Source organism: Tiliqua scincoides, chromosome 1 (assembly GCF_035046505.1).
Source record: "Tiliqua scincoides isolate rTilSci1 chromosome 1, rTilSci1.hap2, whole genome shotgun sequence".
Taxonomy (NCBI): Eukaryota; Metazoa; Chordata; class Lepidosauria; order Squamata; family Scincidae; genus Tiliqua; species Tiliqua scincoides.
The window spans coordinates 21,098,840-21,121,245 of record NC_089821.1 but is presented as its reverse complement, the minus strand read 5'-3'; the positions used below and the strand labels follow the sequence as shown (position 1 = coordinate 21,121,245).

General features: G+C 41.2%; 1 protein-coding gene across 4 annotated transcripts in view; it reads left to right on the top strand.

Moving 5' to 3' along the window:
- RAD51B (RAD51 paralog B) overlaps positions 1-22,406 on the top strand; it is a 354,598-nt gene that overhangs the window by 20,461 nt on the left and 311,731 nt on the right. The window lies entirely within an intron of this gene.

Here is a 22,406-nt window from a genome sequence, read left to right as displayed (position 1 = left end):
CTTCCCTTAAGGAGAAAGTGACCCTTTTAACTTTCAATGGTGGGTTGCACCATTTTGGGCACCCACCAGTTTGAGCACCACTGTTTTAATGCAAAGGAAAGTAAAAACTTAACAATTTGTGCTACCCTTAGAGGGCAATTAAAGTTTACTTACTTACTTCCAGTCTTTTTACACTGCCTTTCTCCCTGAGGGGACCCAAGTTAGCCCACCAAGTTAGCCAGCCAGCCCCCCATCTTATTGACATGAGTTGGTTTCATTTCTTTAAAATTTCTGTTCCTCCTTTCCTTCTTTTGGATTTTCTGTTAATGATACGTTAATGATATGATATAAAGCAAGCAGGGAGAACCAAGTTTGTAGCGGATAGAGGAACGCTACAGGGGCGATAGTGTGAAGGTTAACAGGAAGTCCTCTAGCAGCTATGAGTCTGAGTTCTCCTTGTCTGCTTCCTGTTCCAAAGTGAAGGGAAGAAAAATCTCCCTTTTCCAAAATGTTTGCGAAGAAGGGGCGTGAGTCATGAGCTCAGTTTGGGGGGGGGGTTGAGAACCGTGGATAAGTAAAACTGCGAATATGGGATCTACAGATACAGGGGTCACCTATTCATTAAAAACTCAGTGAAGACACAGTGTATATGGTGAGGGCAATAATTTTTAAATCTGCATTTTTTTACTATACATTTGCATTTAGATATTTGTTGAAGCAAAAAGTGAGTTGTGCCAGTGTTTGCCCACTTTGACCAAGGAGAATTCATTGAAGAAGTGGGCAGAATTACCATTAAGAACTGTGGGTTTAAACTTATCCCTGATAACAGATGTAGAGTTTAATGCTACGAGTTCCTTGATTTCAGGACGAATGCAGTGATTAAAATCTTACTTACTTGGAAATCATGCTTACTTGGAAATCAGCCCATTACAGTGAAGTGGGATCTGACTACTTTGTAATTATGCTTGAGATTACAGTTGAACTCTGAGAACTCTTGCACTGGAGGGGTATAAGATTTTAGAAGGAAATTGTTTGTGTGATTGTACAGTGGTGCCTTCTTTGGTGATAAGCAGTCAGATTGCTCTATGCCAGTGGTTCTCAAACTTTTAAGGAGATTTATTCCCTAAGTAGGTCTTTGCGGGGGAGGGGGGAGGGTGGCGACACAGTCCCCAGGGTCGCATCGCTCAGGAGGGTGAGGTGAGGTGCTTACTCGTTTACTCACCCTCCGTAGGGTTCCCTGAGGCTTGGAATGTTGAGAAACAGCTCACATAAACCACTTCCTGGTTTGCGAAACCGGAAGTGGTTTGTGTGTGCTGTTTCTCAATATTCCAAGCCTTGGGGAGCCCTGCGGAGGGCTGCGCGAGTCTCTCAGCACCTTCTGCTGCTTGAGAAACCTTGAGTAAGGGAAAGCATTCCCCTTGCCACCCTTAGCAACGTGATCCTGGGAATCGCATCTCTGCCCCTCACCCTTTTCCCTGTCCCTGAAAAGGACCCTGGGAGCTTTATATGAGCTTGAGAACCACTGCTCTGTGCTGTTTGACCTTGTGTGCCATGGAGTTTTTGGTGCACTTTCAATAGGATTCAGTAGCTATCACTCTGAATTTTTAAGCAGGTATTGATGTATATGTGTGTCATAGTATGCTGTGTATGTAAACGGTAATGCAGCCTTGTTTAATATTTTTTTATTATTACCAGGTATTGTTTCAAACCACATTATTTCTCCTTGTTAGACTGAATAAAACTATATATATAATTTTCCCCCCAAAACCTTGTTCTGTTTTCTTAACTTGCTTTTGTGGCTTCATTACCAATTTTATGTATGTTTGCCAATCAACGATGGCTAAACCATTAGACGTGCTCCTAAACCAGCTGTAGAACAAGTCAACAGTATCTTGGCATTTTCACTGCAGTTTTTGACTGCTGGTACAAGGAGGTTTGTAAGAAACATACTAAATAGTCTGTTTATATGTGGTTGTTTTTAGTTTTTGATCCTACAGTCAAAATATGATATAGTAACAGTGCAGCAGAAGAGATGCAATATCTTCATTTAGCAGAATAGTATGTTATGTTTTCTCTGTTGACTTCCTTTGGTTGAGGCAGCTCTTCCAACGGTCATTGCCTTGTATTCATTAAAACATTGCTGTAGAGATCTTACTACTGGTACTAATGCATTGGGTAGAAGTCTGCTAGTTTCATTTTCACTCCAGTCTTCAAACCAGTTCCCATGCAGATTTCATATTTTTGTTAGCAATGAATGTGCAACTTTTCAGAAAAAGTTTATTATTTTTTCATTTTTAATAATTCCTTTATCGTAGTGTTTTGTTTTTGTATGTTCTGAAATATGATGAAATATCTGTCTTTTCAAATTTGTGATTGCTTTCCAAAACACTTTAACTTTGTGCTGCCAATAGAAAACTGACAAATAATCTCAGTTCACACACAGAAGAAAATCAAGCAAAGAAAACATCGCTTTAATAAACTCCAAACCCCCATACTTCTATAGCTACATAGCTATAACTATAGCTAAAACTGCAATAAAATTTTTAAGTACAATCATTTGAGCCATCTGATTTTTTAAAAAGATGTTTTCAACTGAAGCATACAATCAACTGAGGACCCAATCCTATCCATTTTTCTAGCATTGATGCAGCCGTGGCAACGGGGCATGCACTGCATCCTGTGCTGGTTGGGAGCAGTCACAGAGACCTCAAGGGAACATTTGTTCCCTTACCTCGGGGCTCCATTGCAGCTGTATTGGCCCTGAAAAGTTGGATAGGATTGGGCTCTGACTTACTTAAAGACTAACAGTCTCCATGGAGGATCATAACAGTCAGGCAGATAAAGGAGAAGATGGAAGTTCAAGGATTTGTTTAGCACTTTAAAGATAAGAAGCAGCGTGATGAAATATATCGGTGGCCAATGTAGTTGCAAATTCATTCTATTCACATTAACCAGCAACATCTAGCAACAGATGCAATGTCTTTTTTAGTATTATTTAGTATTTAGTTAAAGGATCTTTTTCTGTTTAATCTTGTTTTTTTAACACTTGAGATATAGCCCAGCCTTTATTTACTGAAACATTGTGTATTTCAATATCTCTCAACTTCCGTTGTCATAAAAACAAATTCAATTTCCTCAGTACAGTTGGCCTAGAATCTGCTTTAAAACCATTTTTGAACAATTTCTTGTTAATGGGAAGTGGCCACTAGGTGGTGTGTATTTATCATGCAACTGTGTTTAAGAGAAAGAATGAAAAGCTATACAAAGGGATACAGTACTTCTTCCTGTGGTTTTGTAGGGGGAAAAGCCTAGAACGCTATGGTGGCATCCCTCTGATTCCCTTATTTCAAAGCAATGCCATGTTTGGGAGAGAATTTCAAATGAACTACTTAAAATCCTACTAATGGTTTAAGTCAGTGCTTCTCAAAAATTTTTGCACTGGGACCCACTTTTTAAAATCTATCATGCTACAATAGGGTGAAAAAACAGATGTATATATCTAATAATAATACATGTATGTATGTTTGTATGTATGTATGTATGTATGTAAAATAATCAGGGTCCTGAGCTCCTGAGGCTGCTAGAGACCTAATGTATAGTATGTGTGTATAGGCATTTGCTAGGCTCTCCCTAGAAATGGATTTCAAGGACTGTACCTCCAAACCTTTACAGTCATTCCAGGGCACCCATAATTCTGAACTGGAGAGCAAGATGTGCAGTTAGGGACTTCTGGGTCAGACAAAAGGCTGAAATTGGGTTCACACATGATCTGTAGCATGACAATTACTGAAAATGCTATGGAGTGTGATGCTTATTTTGGGAACCTGAGCAGTATTTAGAATCTACCAGTTACTGGATTATTAATTATATGGTTGAGTAGAAATGGAACACTAAGAACAATTTGTAATAATCTTAATACCTCCATTGTGCTACTTCATTGGGAAGTTGTGGTCCATCTCTGGCAATACTTGCTTTACTGAAGATAAGGGGAATGCTTTAACTTGTTACACATGCCAAAGAAAGTCTTTTGCTTTAGCTTTGTTTTCTTTGCTTCCCACATGTCTGCATCTCTTTGCAGATGTGGATAGTAATGTGAGAAACAGACTTTACAAAATCTAGCATTTTTGTGAAGAGTACAGAATATGGATCCTGAATAAGAAGTGATGGGATTCTATCTCTGGACATAAATACACGCTCTTAGAAATTTGATTTCTGGGGCAAGGTTAATTATAATTGGCAATAAAAGTGCTGTGATGATGCAGTAGAAAATCTCCATTTGGAATTTAAATTTGGGAGGCTTCACAGTAGTGTTGCCACTACTGAAAATTTACTGTATAATATAAGAGAATATGTTCCCCCTTTTACTTTTGGACAGTAGTGTGCAGACATCTTCAGGAGAACTTTGCCAGTCCACCTGTATCCCTGTCCTAAGAGCTTTAATATGTAGAGGGGATGAGAATTACTACTGACAGTGATAGTAGGTACATTATCATAAGAATAAACATTCTGCCCACTGTCATTGGAATCATAGCCACTACATTTTCAGACTGGTGGAATGTGCATGTGTTTGCACATGGTAATCATGGTAGGTATGTGCAAGGTAGAGGTAGGCTGCCTCTGATTGCCAGATGCAGGTGAGGGCACTGGGACACACGTTGTGCCTGTTGCCTTGTGTGCTCCCTGGGCCATTTGGTGGGCCAGTTCCACATACAGGAAGCTGGACTAGATGGGCTTTTGGCCTGATCCAGTGGGGCTCTTCTTATGTTCATTATTCACCCCATCTAGTGGCTGAATGAGGTATAGCAACTATATCTGCATTCTGGGGTGACAGTAGAGGAGCAAGAAACCTGGAAGGGGTCTTTAAATCTATTTTTCCACTGCTTTGGTATTCACTGATTTTTTTAAAATCCACTGGGGGTTCTGAAACAGAACCCATAGTGGATAATGAGGCATGACCTGTCTTTTGGTCACTAAAAATGTTTATGATGCTGCAACTAGGTTTGCAGGCCTGTTGCAAATGTCCAAGCTTTCCATATATTTCCCACCATTCTTAACCTGTCAAGAGAAAAGACTTATTTTTGAAGGACTGACTGGTAATTCTAAATAAACCAGAGAACAATCTTTCATAATCATAGTAGTAGGTGACAGAATCTGAGAATATAATTTTCCACCCATTCATTGTTGGCAACCTTCAGTCTCGAAAGACTATGGTATCGTGCTCTGAAAGGTGGTTCTGGAACAGCGTCTAGTGTGGCTGAAAAGGCCAATTCGGGAGTGACAATCCCTTCCACACCGGGAGCAAGTGCAGTCTGTCCCTGGTCTGTCTCCCTGGCTATGGGCCTTCCTTCTTTGCCTCTTAGCCTCAGACTGTTGGCCAAGTGTCTCTTCAAACTGGGAAAGGCCATGCTGCACAGCCTGCCTCCAAGCGGGCCGCTCAGAGGCCAGGGTTTCCCACTTGTTGAGGTCCACTCCTAAGGCCTTCAGATCCCTCTTGCAGATGTCCTTGTATCGCAGTTGTGGTCTACCTGTAGGGCGCTTTCCTTGCACGAGTTCTCCATAGAGGAGATCCTTTGGGATCCAGCCATCATCACATTCAAAGGATCACCTGGGTAAACGAAAGCACATCCATTGAAAAGAAAAAGTAAACCTGATATTAACTCCCCCTCCCCAAACAGCCAGATGTAGACTGAGCGTGCTTATTGTGGGGCAGTTGGAGAAAACAGCAGAAATGGAGGAGGAAATTAGCTGCTTGAGCTTTTAGCAGTTGGAAATGAGCGTTAAAGTTAGGAAGATGGAACATTTGGTTGCAGATCCCTTTTGTCTGAAGCCCAAGTCATATTTCTGCAACTTATTGCCTCTTTCTGGTTTTGTTTATCTCCTGTGAGTTTGGAACTTTATATTTAAATGCAATAAAGCTTGTAATCAGGGAAGCCTCAGAAGCCACCTAACAAATGACTGAAATTGCTGCGCTGACCTGTCGCTGCACTGAAGGTGCTGCACCTTATTAAGATGTTGTTCATGTGTATAGATCACTAGTGCACGAGACAATAAAAACCAGGAAGAAATATGTCAACTGGCCCAGAGTCTCAAGTTGCTTGGGTGTATGCCTTTTGGTTTGAATGAGGACTGAAAGTGCAGTCTCCTTTCTAACAGAATATGAAAGCTGATACCTTAGAACCTTTAGCATAAGATTTGTGAACAGGGAGTTGCTGTTATAAAACTGTTTATTGCTTCTTGTTCCTCAGTATAGTCTTAGCACATTATTTGGACTGAGGTGCAGACACAGTAGATGGCGCTTTATTCCTTGTTTATGCAGATGGAAAAGAGATTTCAAGCTGGTTAAGTTCTGAAGTATACTTTTTAAAGGCAATATTTCATCAGTAAAATGGTTTGAAAGCCTATGCTTTTGATAAGATAAGCATAGCCTAGTTTTTTTTCCCTAAAACAAACAACTCTTCTTGAAGTCCTTGGGTTTATTTATGCTCCATCAGTCTCTGTTAGCTATGATCATTTTGAAAGAAAATGTTAGCTATGATCATTTGGAACCATTAATACATTGGAGCCATTTATCTGTTTAAATTACCTTTAAAATGTTGCCAACTTTTTGCTCAGTCCCTCTGAGCAGTTGCTCTGGTATTAATTTCTTGCTTCATTTTCTGATCTTTCTGATTATTTTGCTTAATGCTGATCACGATGTAATGCTTATTTCTCAAAACTGCGAAACAAAGTAGAATAGTTCCATAAGTTATCCTTATCAAAAACTAAGGAACATTCATCATTTATGTGTTTCCATAAGGTCTAAGAGAATCTTAGTCTTCTGAATAAAATCGAGAGCATTACATAACAAGAGAGGAAAAAATCCTAAAGATTCCTGTTAGCATTTTCTAGAGTGCTTTTTGTGTGTGTGTGTGGGGGGGGGGGTAGGGCTCTGTCACTGTTTCCCTCCCTGCCACAGCTTTTCACACCTGTATTGAATGCTCTTGCAGAGAGTCCCCCCCTTAAAAGCTGCTTTTTTCTAGTTGTCTGTGGCTGCAACAGGAAGTGGGGCTTGAAAAACCTGCTGTGTGTGTTGAATGGTTAATCAGTAAGGCTGTAAATATTATCAGATACAAACATTACAGCCACCAAAGGAAGACAATAAAAAAGTAAGTAGGTGGTGGTGGTTCCACCCCAGTGTTGTATTGTTTGTGAGTTGCTTACCATGTGGAATGACCCAATTCTGTGTAGTGTGTTTCCATTGGCACTGAACAAAATGAAAGTACTGGGCTGGATAAACCAATGATGTGACTTGGTATGAGGTGCTTCATGTGTTCATCCTGCCAACTGGCTATATCAGTGCATATCTCCATACTTGGAGCTTACTTGGTATCATTTTCATATAGGTTCTGCAGTCTTTAAATAGCTTATTTTTTCCACAACTGAGCAAGTCTGGGATTTTGGAAGTAAAGTTGATAGGATAGCTTGGGGGTTCCCTGCCATTTCAGATGGAGTAATTTAAGGAAGAAGAGCTGGTACACCTGGTCCCTGATTTTCTTCCTTTGTTTGGATTTCTCTTAATTAAAAATCTTGAGCTCTGCATCACCATGCTGTCAGTATGTATTGCTCAACTACACTCATTTTGAAGGCCTGATAAGAAGGGAATTTTTGCTTTCACTTTCTTCTTGAAGAGATTTTGGGGACCACTTTCAGTGCATAGTTTACCAGTGCAAACACACTTTCACTTCCCCATGAACCTCCAGGCAGTCCAAGCCCAAGACCTCTTGACATCATGCCAGATGCTGCCCTCCTTTCCTGATGCTAGCCTCTGCTCTTTCCACTGTCTAGTGTTCTAGTTCAGCAGTCTCTTCCCCTCCGCATTTCATCTCCTTTCCCCTCTTCCTTTTCCATTGCAGAGGTTGGAGCAGTGCAATCAAGTAAGCGGACAGAGATGGGTGCCCCCCCACCAATCTGCGGTCTGAGGTGATTGTTTCAGTTGGCCTTGTGGGTGGGCTGGTCCTGCCTCCAGGCATCAGTTGGAGCATTCCTTTTTTGCTTTCTGACCCTGTTCTCCAATCCTGCTATTTTGAGATTTTGACTCCGTTTTATAGCATTTGTTTCTTTAGCTGGCTACCACTCTCAGCCCCCCCCCCATTTATTAATTAGTTTGAATACCTAAAGGCCTTCTCTCACTTTATGTCTATGCCAGAAAAAGCTTCATTTACTAAGGGTGCAATCCTAACCAACTTTCCAGCAGCAAGGTAAGGGCAATGCAGCTCCAAGGTAGGGAACAAACCTTCTCTTACCTTGAGGAGGCCTCTGTGAGTGCCACCCAACTGCACAATGCAGCACATGTCCTATTGGCAGAGATATGCCAGTGCTGGAAAGCTGGTTAGGATTTGGGCCCAATTTTCTTTTTGTCAGGCTGCTGTTAAAATGTAAAAATGCCAGTAAAAATGTTCACAAACCTATGGTGGTAGGAACGTTAAAATACTGTATAGTTCTTGACGGCTTTTAGAACATTGTTTCTCTGGTCATAAAGATTTATACTGCCTTCAGGAATTATCCCAATACAAAAGCCATGAGAGAACTTCCAAACCAAAGAACAGTACTTTATTGTTATCAGTATAGATTAGTGTTTCCCAGTGTTTATCTCCTGCCATGCTACTTGCATGATCCACTTATTGGAAGTACCACCGAAAGTAACTGGCGATGGTGTTATTGCCAGTTACTTCCGGTCTGAAAGACCAGATGCAATGCAACAAACACCAGTAAAAAAAAGGCTCAGGGTGGATGGGAGGTCTTTTTTGAGCCTGCTGAGCTGAGCCTCCTATTGCTGCTTGTCAAGTTGCATTGCTGCTCTCGCTACCTTGTGGTGAGGGTCTAGGACCCACGAATGTACCACCAGGCAGTTGAGTTATTCAAACTACTCAACAGTGATATGAATACCACTGGTTGAGAAACACTGGTATAGATGATATTTTATAGAACTTCGTAGCAAAAAAAGAAAGGGGAGAACGGAGAGGTCCTTGCCCCCAAGGAACTTAGCTTCAAGAATAGACAACGGGGAGGAGGAGCCAACAGTGGATGAACAGCCATGTCTCCAGGGGCTCCTGAGAGACAGTCTGTTTTCCCCCAAAAAACTGCAGGTCTGAATAGGATCTGAAGATCTTTATCAGGAGAGATAAGATCTTTCCACGGTGAAGGTACCTGAGATTTTTAAAGCCCGATTGGGGGGGGGCTTTCTTCTTGGAAACCTAATCGTCAGGGACAGTATTGGGGGAGGTTTAGTGTCTGCAATCAAGCTGCTGGCTCCGTGCTAAGATACCATATGGAAGAAAAAGCAAGAAGCATAAAGTTTAAGTTGGAAATTTAAGATAAGTATGTGTTAATATTGTCCCCGGCTTTGATTGACTGATTTGGCTAAAAGCCCTGGATACACTGAAACTATAAATATAATTTGGTGTGTGGACTAAAATCCAGAGTTACTTGTGGACATAATTTTTATTAGACTTGAAAGAGTTTTGTCTTCTTGAGACCGTTTCTTTCGTTTTGTTTTTCTCCATTAATCGCACTGTTATCTATAAGAAAAATTCGAAGAATGTCTGACCGAAAAAACATGTGGTGGAAGTAAGGAGAATAATACACTGTGGACATCTTGTGGATTAGAGAGAAATTGCAAGATGGGGTCTGTTCCAGATATTTGAACTCAAATGATCCTCAAAAATTAGGAAAAATTGTTCACAATGAGAAGGCAGCAGTTGAGTTGGTCCTTGCAGATTCATGCCAGTTTAAAGACTCTCTCTCAACAGATAGATGTGTACAAGGAGCAATTGGAAGATATGAAGAAGCAAGCAGAAGATAAACAGAAGGAGAAAGCGGAAAAGAGGATGAAATCATCATCAGAAGAGTGGATACAGAAATTGTGTTGTTGGCATCCTTCAGTCTCGGAAGACTATGGTATTGCGCTATGAATAGTGGTTCTGGAACAGAGTGTCCTCTCCTGTGTGTGAAGCCTGGGTAAAGTAGATATGGAAGATAGACTGTTACCCATGCAGCAAATCCCTTCTCTCCACATCACTGAAATGGTCCAGTGGAAAGGCAGAAGCCAATAAGGTTGGTTCCAGCGGCGTCGCAGGAGTTGCCAGAACATGACTGTGTTCAGCCATGAACTGCCTCAGGGGCTCCAGATTTTGCCTCGAGGTTGACTCCTGAAGCCTTTTCCATAACTGGATGTAGCCACAAGGCAGTGGAGGTTTGAGATCAGAGTTTTCCTTCTCTTAGATGAACTGCCTTCCCAGGCTAACAAGTCCCATCTACCCGGTGGCTGTTTAGTCGCCTCTTACGACAAGTACAGCCAAACTGAGGGTCTATTCTTATCCCCCAGCCCCCAGAGGCAGTACAGAAATTAGAAGAGTGGAAAATCAACAGGAGCTAGAGGGGACGCTGATGGAGATTGAAATAGAGAAGATGGAGAGAGTAACATGGGTGCACAAAATACAAAATTTGTTGGAACAAGAAGAAAATACTTATATCCCAGTTAATTGGAAGAATGAACATACCTTATATAAGAAAGTGTGGGCTTATTGGATTATGTTATGGAGATAAATTATTAAAGATATTACAGGAGAAAAAATGGAAAGAAAGAAAAAGAAACCTGAGAGTTAACCTAAGGGTTAAAGAAAACTGGAGGATTTTATTTAGTTAATAACTGTTCACCATGGCAAGGAGGGTGAGCAAAAATGTGAGGGGGAAGTGACTGCCTGCCAAGGAAGCTGTGACCCGGGAAAGAACGCTGTTTTGGAGAAGGGGGCTGTGGCACATTCTCCTCCCCCCTCGGCTCCTCCAGGGCATTTTCTAACTACTGCTAATGCTGCTGCCTATCTGTCTTGCATGCCTCTCTTTCCCAACCAGTGGAACTCCTGGATAAAGGAATGGGTGTGCATACATTTCTTTTACCCTTTCTCCCTTCTAGTCTTGTGCAGGGAGATCCCCCCCCCACCTTGGATAAGCAGCTGCCTGTGCAGAATGAAAGCAGAAGTAGCTGAAGCAGGCAGCGAGGGCACCAAGCCTGACAAGACTGTGTTTTTTTCATAATGTTTTGCTTCCTTTGAAGCAGTTTGGTGGTGACTTCTGGGTTGCTGAGCTTTTTGTGATCCACCAAAAACTGGCTCGTGACCCACTGATGGGTCCCAACCCACAGTTTGGGAAACACTGGTCCAGGGTTATGAGAACATAGAAGAACAATACCTTGCACCTTTTTTAAACGTTTCCTAACCTGCTAGAAACAGAATGTGTACATTTTTTCATACAACTGATTCAGATGTTATCAGAATAAAATGCAAAGGCTATTCAACTGCTTTCTGAAGTTTCCAGCTCTATTTCCAGCTGTAAGTTACTCTTAGGCAGCAGTTCTCCAACATAATCTCTAACAGATTGCCAGTTTTCAATTACATCATTCAGACAACAGAGAAACCAAGCCTTATCTTTGATGTGACTTGCAGTTTGGCAACTAGAAAAGCTACCTTAGTATTTGTCAAAACTCTCTGTTCATATATGTTCATTAGTTTCACTGAGAAAGTTGAAGAAGGGCAAGTAATTTTCCAGAGACGTATTGCCAATTGGATAGCTACCAATTACCTTCCTGAGGTTGTTGTTCATTATGCTCCTGTAGTTCTGAACAGCAAACAACTTTTGGAATGATTTCCTTCAAGAAAATACGACTTTGGTATGAATAATATTCTGAAGTATCAAGTTACAATGCCATTGACAGTGAAAGCCAGGCATTCAAAAACACACCGCAGACACATGCCCATAAGTCGATCTCACAGATAAGTCGAGGGCAGGTTTTGAGAACCAAATCATGGAATTTTCTATGACCCTTGGATAAGTCGGGGGTTAAACTTAGGGGGGTCTGACTATAATTTTCTCTGATTTATCTGAGGCCAGATCCTGAAAAATAACCTTCTAGTAATTGTTACCTAAAAACTGTACAGTTTCTAATTTATTAAGAATACAATAAAAGATCATAAGATGCATTTTTGTTCATTAACTTTTAAAATTCTGGTCTTTACAACATTTGTGTAAACAGTGTCAGAGTAAGTGCATGTAAACATACCAGCAGAACCATTAGTCAAATTCTTCTTGACGGTACCTGGTGTGTGAAGCCAGAGGCTCTGCATATAACATGCAATATAAAACATGCAATTGGGAGTGTGCGGTTCAGTTCACAGCAGGAAGACAAGCAACAAAGACTGAGCTGCGCACAGTTGCAACCCTATTGAGTCAGAAGCAGACCCAGTGCTTTCCATGGGTGTTACTCTTAAGTACTGGTGCATTGCAGCCTGGGACCTTGTTTCAGTTGGAAATGAGTATCCCATCCTGGGGTTTTAAAAACCAGACCCCTAAACTTGGGTGTGTGTGTGTGTGTGTGTGTGTGAGAGTGTGAAATTCTTTGCAAATGACTTGCCAGGAATGTTCTGAGCAGCAGCAAAAGAAGGAGGCATTTCCCTTCTTCTCTAAACTGGAAGGGAGACAAAGGGTCTTCTGGGAATTGTGGGGAGGTTTTGTGGGAGCATGTGCTTCATTCCATAGCAGCAGCCCATACAGACTACAGTTCCCAGAAGTGCTTTCACTTCTCTTCCTGTCTGGAGAAGAGGCTAAAATGGCTGCCTCTGAGTACTGTAATTACTGGTAAAAATTCTCCTTTTTCTCCACCTGCTTCCTGCTTCTCAGCCCATTTCCACACACACACCCCTCACCAGACAGCTGCTGAGCTTCCATAAGCTCCCCATAAGCTCACAGAGGATCCTGCTCCATTCACTGCATTGACTCGGGTATAAGTCAACCCAGGATCTCAGGCTCCATTTTTAGGCATAAATTTTTCAACCTATAGGCGAGTATATACTGTGCTTTTTGAAGCTCTTTATGGAAGAGAAATGAAAGAGGAAGTTGTGAGTATTAAAGAATTTGAATTAATAGTGATCAGAGAGATTAGGAAAGAAGACAGATTTTACTGGGGATTAAAAATTTGCAAAGACCATATAGAATAATAATACGCCTGTCTGAGGAGACACTGCTTCCCCCTCCCAAGGGCCTTGGAGTGGGTGTGGTGGTTAGTTGTTTGTTTTGTCTTCTATGCTAATTTATTTAGTTCTGATTTCAACATGTCCATAGGGCTGAACTCTGAAACTGTTTCCTGATATTTAGTACAAATGGTTCATGGATTCTCTTCCTTTTCAGATTTTGGATCACAAGAGCTGTTGTTGGCTTTTGAGAACTGATATGTAGTACTTACTGCATCTGATTTGCAAGTATTGCAGGTTTTAGTCTTATGTTACAGTGAAACTGCACAAAATTGCTCTTAAAGTTGGAGTGTGTAACACTTTAAAGATGACTTGTGAGGGATTTTCCAAGTTTTAAATTGTCATTTCCAGTTTAGTGTTGTGCATTAAATTGGGTTGTATTCGGTTTATAATACATGTCCTTACTCCTTTTATCCATAATTCATGTTCTGAAAATTATGATGTCCTGTAAGTAAACCATGTGGATGAGTATCAGGGCACTTACCAGTGTCCCAAACAGCTGTGTCATATAGTGGGAAAAAGCATAGTGCCTGGTAATTTTCTTAAAATACTTGGAGATGCCAAGGCAACTCAACAGCTACACAATTTTAGAAAAAGTTAAAATGCCAAAATGGGGAAATGTGCAGTTCATACACATTTAGAGCTTGCAGCTCTTCCAGTTTATTTGCTGGACAAAGGTCAAAGCCACGTGCCCTCTGCAGCTGACCTAGCAGGAAACGGAGGAGGGCAAAGTGACAGAAAATGGTGTTGGACGCCTTGAAATGCTCCCTTAAACCAACATTGGGGGCACTGGAAGAAGCAGCAGGCCTGTCACCCAGGCAAGTAGATGCATATTGAGAAAAAGCATAGATCTGGTACTTGTTCGCGTCATTACAAGTTGGGCCCTTTTTCCGCAAACTAACTTGTAAGAAAGCTGCCAAGTCTAAAAGAGAGGCCTAAGGTATTGCCTAAGGTTGTCTAGTACTTGGGCCACAGGATTGGATGCAGTCCTTATTAGAAGTTGATTAATACGTGGGTTTTGAAATTCCCAAGAAGAAAGGGGCATCAAGTATTTGACAGAAAAAAAATTTAACGCAAGAGAACCTGAGTGACCAGACGTGTTCCAGCTGAAGGAAAATGGACAATAGTTTGAATTCCTATTGAATGTTGCTTAGCAACATTCCAATAAGTGATGGACCGCATATTCAAATGCCCTTGCCTCAGGAGGCTTTTCTGATCCCCATAGGGGCTGCGCTTATCTGCCCGTGGCCTCTGCAAGGCTCAGAATGGCTGCTTCCGAGGAGGGTTTCCCTGGGCCTCAGAATGCTGTACAAGGCATAAAAACGTCACTTCCGGTGTACCTTTGAAAACTGAAAGTTGCATTTTTGTTTTTTTGTATTTTTACAAAAGGGCCATTCTGAAGCCCACAGAGGCCGCGGACAGACATGTGGCCTCTGCGGGCCTCAGAAAAGCCTCCAGTGGAGCAGAGCTCTGCTTGGCTACAGAGGCTTCAAACAGGTGAAGTAATTTAACGATCTTGTCACTTAACAACGGGATTGGAGAACGCATCCCTGTCATTAAGCGACGCTCACCTGTATTGATTGCTTAATATCTTATTGTCTTGAAACACTTCTGTTTCAGCCTTGAGGTCAACATTCAGTGTTGTAGACTTTACTTACTTGATTATTAATGTTTTTTGTTCCTTTCTGAAAGAACTTTGTATAACAATGTATTTCCTTTCCTGTCATGCAATTGCTGTTAACTACACAAGGTCGCTTTTGACAGACAGTGCAGTCCTTTGAAGTAAGTCCCACTGTGTTTAATAGAGCTTACTCCCAGCTGAGTATATATAGAATTGTAACTGGGCAGCCCAGTCCAAAGCTGCCCGGTGTGTGGGACTGCTGCGGTGCTGAAAATGGCTACTGTGGCATCCTGAGCACAACCAGGCAGCCGCCGGTGTCTCCTCGGGGGAAGAGGACATTTGTCCCTTCCCCTGGATAAGGCAAGTAGCCCTGCAAATGGTGCTACTCGATTCTGCAGCAGCCCTTGGGCTGCCATAGAATCAAGAGCCTCTGTGTCAGGCTGTGCGGCCCAGAGCTCAGCTCCACCAGTCCTGCTTCTTCCCTCTTGAAAGCTGCCCTCTCCCTGCCCTCCCTCCACCTCTCCCTGCCCTGGAACGCCTTCTTCTCGTCTCCTCCTATGCCCCCACCTCCCTCTCTGGAGGTTCTAGTGACCACCAGCCTTCCACTGGCACTAACCCAGTGCCAGGCCGGCGCTAAGCCCCGCATACGTGCCTTACTTGAGTGTGCAGGTGGTAAGCCGGCACTCACTGCTTAGGACTGGGGCCTAAGACAGCAGTCGTATACACTAGAGGTTCAAGAGGTTGTTGAACTAAATGGGCCTTTGTCCTGATTCATTAGCGCTCTTCTTTATGCACATGTTCTTATGCTATCTCAAAGGTCAAAATTAAGGGCAAACTCTTTGAAAATTGTGGAATTTTAAAATAATTTTAGTTTGCTTTTTCTTGGTTCTCTGAATGTTCTTCCATTCTTAAAAAAAAAAAATGTTTTATTTCCCATTCAGTAGCCAGCCTTATTGGTAGTATTTAATTAACTATTATCCAAACACATGCCATGGTGCTACTAGGCTTTCCTCTTCAAATTTTTCCTTTTATTTTGGTGATCTGTTTCCCAGAGGAAATGGCAATTTTCTTACTTGTTAAATCTGTTCTGCCCCTTCCCCAAATGGAAGGGCCTCCGTTTTTGCAATTGATTTCTTCATCATTCTTGTCAGCCCCAGCATGTAAATGACATTTTCCACCTCCCTCCCTAGTCCTTTGAATTCAGATTGTTAGTAAAATTAAAATTCAGTTTAACATAGGAACATGCACGTAGTGCCATTTCCAATTTTTTGCAAGGTGTACCGTATATTATTCAAGGAATGCATTTGTGATGTGGTTGTTGGAATATTCAACACATTTACGTTCTTCTAAGAAGCATCACAATTACTTTCATAATGTTAGACTGCTTCTTGGTGTCACTGTCACTAAAATGTGGCAGTTAAATAATGTTGTTGTTTTGAACTTCTTTGAGAGATCAGAAAGTTGTCTCTGTGCAAACAAGTTCCCCGAGTGGGAAATAAGTATGATGCCATGAAAGCAACTTTGACAGGCATTTCAAATGAATTAGGAACAAAAGTACTGTATCCTGTTTCTAAGATTAATTCTGTGAAACTGAAAATATGAAATGGATGAGTACTTAGTAACCTGCATTTCCTATTTAAGATAGATGAACTGTGAAAAGAGCTCCCAGTCTGGTGCCAGGGGAGCTTGGTAAACAGTATAGAGCTGTTTACTTTACCATTTTATGTGTCTGTGCCATTAAATCCTCAAATATTTAAAGATCCAGGGAGATTAAATAAAGGCTCACTCAATATATTTTATAGCATAGAAGGAGTGAGATTTTCCGTGTGTGTGTGGTTTTTTGTTTGTTTTTGTTTTTGTTTTACTGTAGTCACTGTTGAGACAGTGTTTGTTGTATTTCATTTTGATGTGGGACTGTTGTACTCAGATTTCAGTCTTCAGACCTCCTACTGAAATCTCACAGGGAACAGCAAGAGGTCTTACCAGTAAAGCAAGAAGGATGATTTCAAACTAATTCTTTGAAGAAGAATAAGTGGATACTTAACTAAAGCTGAGGGTATAATCAAGACTGGTGGTTTTCAATCTCATTACAATCTAGGAACACTTCCTATGTTGACTTGTCTGAAGAACCCCTATGTCTTGATCATGAAAACTGTTTGCATTATAGAAGCATTTGAATTCTGTTTTTAGTATATAGTATATTGGGTTGATATGGGATGTAGTCAGGTGCGTAGAGAAAGATCAGCAGTGATGGGCAAGCAGCTTCTTAGGCAGTTTGTTCACCATTAAAAAGCATTTTCATTGAGGAATCCCTGATAGTCTCCCAAGGAATCTCAAAACTCCTCAGACAGTATAAACATTCTGATCTAGATTTATCTGTTTGTGCTGTGCCTTTTATCTGAAGACCTTAGGAGTGGACCTCAACAAGTGGGAAACCCTGGCCTCTGAGCGTCCCGCTTGGAGGCAGGCTGTGCAGCATGGCCTTTCCCAGTTTGAAGAGACACTTGGCCAACAGTCTGAGGCTAAGAGGCAAAGAAGGAAGGCCCATGGCCAGGGAGACAGACCAGGGACAGACTGCACTTGCTCCCGGTGTGGAAGGGACTGTTACTCCCGAATTGGCCTTTTCAGCCACACTAGATGCTGTTCCAGAACCACCATTCAGAGCGCGATACCATAGTCTTTTGAGACTGAAGGTTGCCTACTACTACTACTGCTGTGCCTCTTTACATTAAATAGTAAACCAATTTGTATGCCAAAAGAAACTGTATTATAATGGTTTAATCAAATAAAGTCCAAGAAAATATGTGAAAGTCTCTCTTGTGGCTCCTTCACCTCAAAGATTTATAGTAGTAACTGTTAGTGTACTCTTTATTTTTGCTAACACAACTAACACAGGAGCCCTCTGGAATTTGTGTAGAATACATTGTGTTTCTCCCCAATTAAGTAATTGCTACAGTACTGTATCAGGCTTGATAAATAACTGTTCAATTCTATGGGCAGGCACGGTTGCTGGAACTGGAGTTCCATTTTACAGCGTTGCAAACTCTGTTCTGGTTGAGTGTGATCATGGGTGCTTCAGGGCCATGATCTCTGCAGGCAAACTCTGCAGGCAGGATTGGCTCCTCTGGTCCCAGTGTGTTCCCAGGGGAAGGTGTTTTTTGAGTGGGGTGGGGGGGGGGTGAGAAGGCATCCCTGGGCAGACCAAGAGGAGAGCGAGAGGTGTGTCACAAGTGAGAGGGGCTGTATTCTGATGTGCATCAGGATGCTATTTTCTCTGGAGCCTCCCAACTTGTCCCCTGCCTCTCTGACTTTTTGAAAAAGTTTTTCAGTTACTTAAACTCTAGTTCCTGGTTTTGTTTATCATAACCTATAGATTGTGACCACGAATTGCCCAGAGATGTGGAATGGCATCTCTTTCATCTGAAACCTGGTCAAAACAATATGAATGCAACACAGTTATCTTTTTATGGAAATGAAATAGATTTTTGAGGTAGAACAGGGTGAAAATCTCACATGCTAAGTCAATTGAACCCCAATATCATGTGAATTATCTAGTCACTGTAAAGTGAGTTTTTTGTTTGGACTGGGTCTTCTAAACATGTATCACGGCTCTAGGCTGTTGATGTAGAATATTGAAATGAATGGGGACCCACCTGAAATTGGCTTGCGATCCACCTAGTGAGTTCTGACCTACAGTTTGAGAAAAAGTGACTTAGACTCAGAGTGTCAGCATACTCTGCCGATGTTGTCACTGGCCAGAGTCAGAATCAGCCTGCACACCATTCACTGAAGTAAAATAAGATGCATCTTTCTCTTATAATTATTTTCTGTCACTTCTGTCTTTCTCAGAATCTACTAATTTATTTTAATGTCATTTAGTGTACTTTAAAGTTTGCAGTAATGTTGTACTTAAATGTGTTACCCTAGACTTGTTTCCTTTGCAGCCAGCAGAAGATTAGATTAGAACTTTCTTGTGATGGGTAATTGTAATTACACGTATGCATTTTCTCCACCATCCAGTTTAAACAGTCGATTCAGAACCTGAACTGATTTACAGAGTTTATTTATTTGGTGTTGGAATATAGGAGAACAAACTGTTAACAACTAGAAATTTGGTTGATTAAATGAGGTGCAGGCAAATTTACAAGGGGAACTGTTCCCTGAAAAGCTCCAGTTCATTGAAATATGAAGGTATCCTGGTTATTTCATACCAGTTTCCATAGTTTGCTGCCAAAACCAATAAACCACTGAGAACAAAATTTGAAAATGTTAAATGTTTTATCAATCATCATGGGTTGTTGTGAATCTCAAAAACAAAGAGACGTATCTATGTAGACACCTGGAGATCCTCTTAATCTTGGAAGATAGAATTCTTTTTAGGCAGTGATTCAGAACCCCTTCTGGCCATAGAAAAGTATGTTTATGCCAGTTTATGAGGCACTACATAATAATGGAAATTATAGAACATTGTGGCCCATTTTTTTTACTGGGTTATGAAGTACAGCTCCTCTCTAGTAATCATAGGACCTTATTATGAGACTAGCACATGTTTAAGTTCTGAAACCCTCCTAAAAATATTTATGCAGAAGTTAAGGATTTTATAGCATCAGGAGACTTTCCTCTCAGTGGAAACACATAGCCCATAAGATGCTAAATGCTGTGTAATTTGTGACTGGGTATGTGCAGATCTCATTTAATTGAAAGCAACTTCCGATGTGTAGTGTTAAAAAAAAAAAATACTTCTGGATTCCTGAATGCATGTTATTCCTTCAGTTAGTCGAATGTTGAATAAAAGAAACATTCAGATTTGTTATAGTAAAAATATAATCTGCCTTTCTCTATGAATAGCTTTAATATCTATTCTCCTATTTGGGGCAGCAGCTTTGCCTTTCCCTGTATTCAACAGAACACTCCCCACTGGTGACAAATAGAATGGTTATTAGGCCAGTGGCCATAATTTTTCATACATTTCTGAAACAGAATTGCATTGGCACATCATTCTTCGTTGTGTGAATTTGTTTATGGCATGAAAAACTTCAGTATTGCATCCTTAGTGCTTTTGCTGTCAGGAGCTCCCTCAGGGAAGGAGTGTTCCACTTGTGGAGGGGCCTCTTCTGTGAATGAAATGCTATTTCTGATCTCAGAGGAAGCTCCCAGCAGAATCACTAGCTGGAATGCTACTCTTAGAAAGCTTGAAAGCCAAATATGTTTCTTATTTTGTACACAGATACATGTGGATATTCTGGCTTGTGGCAGTCATTCACACAAATGTTAGTATGTGTTCATTCAAACTAGCTTAACAAAGAACAAATCAAGCAAGATTTTAAAAACCCCAATAAAAATTTTAATGGATTGTCATTAAATGGAATATAAAATCAAGTGTTGAACTTCCTCTGAATTGTAGATTTTCCAGAGATAGAGCAGTGTCATGCAGCCAGGAATTGATTCAACATGTGTCTCATTTTCAGTCAGTCCTCGGCATGGTTATAATGCTTGAAAAACCTGGAGATGCTTTATGTGTAAGAGAAACACATTACAAATCTAGGGCTGCATTTAGTTCTCGTCCTGTGTACACAGCTCTCTGTGCATTAGACAGGGAAGTATGAGTTGGCCAGTAATAGTTGCTCCCACATGCAGAACTGTTTGGGATGAGGAGGGGAAGATATACAGATCCCCACCACCAACCCTGTGTGTGTATATTTATTCAAGTATATCCCATCTTTCAGCCCTGAGAGAATCCCAAGGCGGCTCAGAACTGACCAGTAAAAGAACAATCATGAAAACATTCAGTAAAAAATAATAGTAAACCAAGAAGTAACAGAAAGGAACCAACACCACAGACCAAAAACTATAGAAGGGGACAAATCAAATCTGTCTGAAAGCACCACAAAGTAGAAGGTATTAATTTGCCATAATGCCCTTTTGGGGGGGGGGCGCTGTTCAGCCTCCTAGCATGGACAGTTCTGTAACTGAGAGGGTCCCATTCTGCATTTCCACCTGTCAGGACTATGCTGGTGATGAGGTGTGGAGCAAGGCATCTGCTGGTGACCACATTGGGGTAGTAGGTGAAAGCTGTCCTTCAAATAATCTGGTCCCAAACAATATGCTTCTGACTTGTGTCATCATGTGTCAGGGAGGCATAACCAATTACCTTTTCCAATAGTTACAGGGTACATGTATCACTGCCTTATGCGCATTCTGGAGAAAAGATTCTCTCAGCTTAGAGATTTACCCTTTGAATTGTAGAGGTCTCACGTTTGAACTTGATAAAAGAGTTATCAACATCATTACAGTCAGCCCTTCTCATCAGTGGGTTTGACACTTGTGAATTTGATGCAATGTGGGTGCTGAATCCTTATTGGAAAGGCATCAAGGACCTCCCAGACGCAACCAAAAGACACAGCAGGAAGGTGCTTCTGGTCACATATGGGAAGTCCTTTGAGGGCTTTCTGCATCTGCGGAAATTGGTGTCTGCAGGGGATCTGGGAATGGATTCCCTGCAGATACACAGGGCCCACTGTATACAAAATCAGGTATACTCAACAATACACACGACTTCCATATGCAGCATCTTCCTTTTTTTCTTCTTGTTTTTACCATGGGCAAATAGATTTTCTTGTTCACTAAACTAGTTGTTTAGCAAAAATTGTAACTGCTGCATGGTTCTTTCTTTTGTTTAAAGAGTGTGTAAACAGTTTAAAGGTAAAGGAAGTAGTTAGAAGAATAATTGAACATATGTCAACTATATCTGATGATTTGCCAGACTTTAATGCCTCAAGGAGGAAGAAAAATTATTTATGGCTATAGACTTTCTTTTCGAAAGAGGTGAATCTACGAAGTGCTCTTTGAAGCTAACAACACAACATATTTTCATCTTCTTGAGAACATTGCCTTATGGATCAGTAATGCTAGATGGAGCCAATAGTTCTGGCTGAGAATGGAATGAGTACTGAGGTAACTCATAAGGAAGCATATAAGTGTTCCAAGCAACTAGAGAATGACTATGGGTCATCAGTGATTTCCATGTAACAATTAGTCAACCTCTTCCACTTTGCAGTGTGTTGCTTATTTAAACCTCCGCTCCTGTGCTTGGCAATCTTGTCATGCACCGTAGTGAACTGAGAAAGTATCAAAGCAAAGAAAGGAAACTTTTTCTCTAAATCAGAGGTTCTTAACCTTTCATGATTACAGACTCCCAGTGGATTGCCCAATATGTCCCTTTGCCAAACTGCCAGAATAATCTTAATCACTAGTCATGTTGACATCACACCACTACCAATGTTTCCGGGTTGAACTTACATTTTTTAATGTGAGAAGCCTGCCTCTAGAGTGTGTTCTTACTGATGAGTCTGTTTTCATCAGCAAGGACATGATGTGACTCAACTCGAAGCGGGCCAAAGATCAACTCTTTGCTCCACAGTTTCACATTATGTACAGTGAAACAAATTTGGACCAAACTGTTATACAGGGGGCCCCCTGTATCTGTGAATTCTGTACCCACAGATTCACTTTTCTGCGGATTGGTCCAGCTCCTGCCTGCTCATTCCCCTTCTGGAGGCAAGGAGAGCTCTTGTCTCTGGAGGTTCCACTGAGACCAGCAGAGGCTGCAGATGTCTGGTTTCTCTGTGAAACTGGAAGTGACATTTTTAGTGCCTTGAAAAGTGCCACTTTTAATGCCTTGTCTGAGGCTTCCCTGGGCCTTCTAATGCCTTATAAGGCATTTAAAAAAATCTTTTGCAGAGAAA